Genomic DNA, 558 nt, shown 5'->3' on the forward strand with positions numbered 1-558 from the left:
TTTTTCAATCATTTTTGCGGGAAAGAGGAAACTGTAGCAGGGAGCCGTGTTCTTGAGTCTCGCGCCGGGGAACGAGAGTACAGTATACCATGACCTCATGTATGCAAGCAGCCCACATCAATGTAGTGTCGTAGCCCTGACACACGGTACGTGCACCTAAGGAATTTTTTCAAAAGGCGCCCCCCCCCCCATAATGCGAAAATGCGATGTCCGAAATCGGTAGCGAGAAAGGTAGTGCGGTATCTCCCCTCTACCCCCTCCACCTCATACGCGCCAAGCCTGTGACGTTGCTGCAGGTGGAGAACACGACCATTCATTCAGCAGGACCGGCAGGGTGGGGTGGGAGGCCAGCGCCGTCGGAGCGTGCAGGTGTTTTGCGCGTTGCCTACGCGTAAGGAGCCAAGGTGCCATGGTGAGATGCGGTAGGAAAGCCCAGCGCTCACATGCGGCATGCGGTCCAGTGCAGATGGAATGGCCATTCAAAGGCTATGGTCTCCCACCCTCTCCATTCTTCGACAGTTGCACTCCTAGTCGTATCTGCTGAATTTAGGGGACTGG

At 55.6% G+C, this 558-nt stretch overlaps 1 protein-coding gene across 6 annotated transcripts in view; it reads left to right on the forward strand.

Annotated features, from left to right (window-relative positions):
* Positions 1-558, forward strand: part of LOC113207872 (glycogen synthase kinase-3 beta) — a 60538-nt gene that overhangs the window by 27823 nt on the left and 32157 nt on the right. The gene's annotated exons all lie outside the window — the stretch shown is intronic.

The sequence above is a fragment of the Frankliniella occidentalis genome, unplaced genomic scaffold (genome assembly GCF_000697945.3).
Source record: "Frankliniella occidentalis isolate FOCC.00 unplaced genomic scaffold, Focc_3.1 Scaffold47, whole genome shotgun sequence".
NCBI classification, from domain to species: domain Eukaryota; kingdom Metazoa; phylum Arthropoda; class Insecta; order Thysanoptera; family Thripidae; genus Frankliniella; species Frankliniella occidentalis.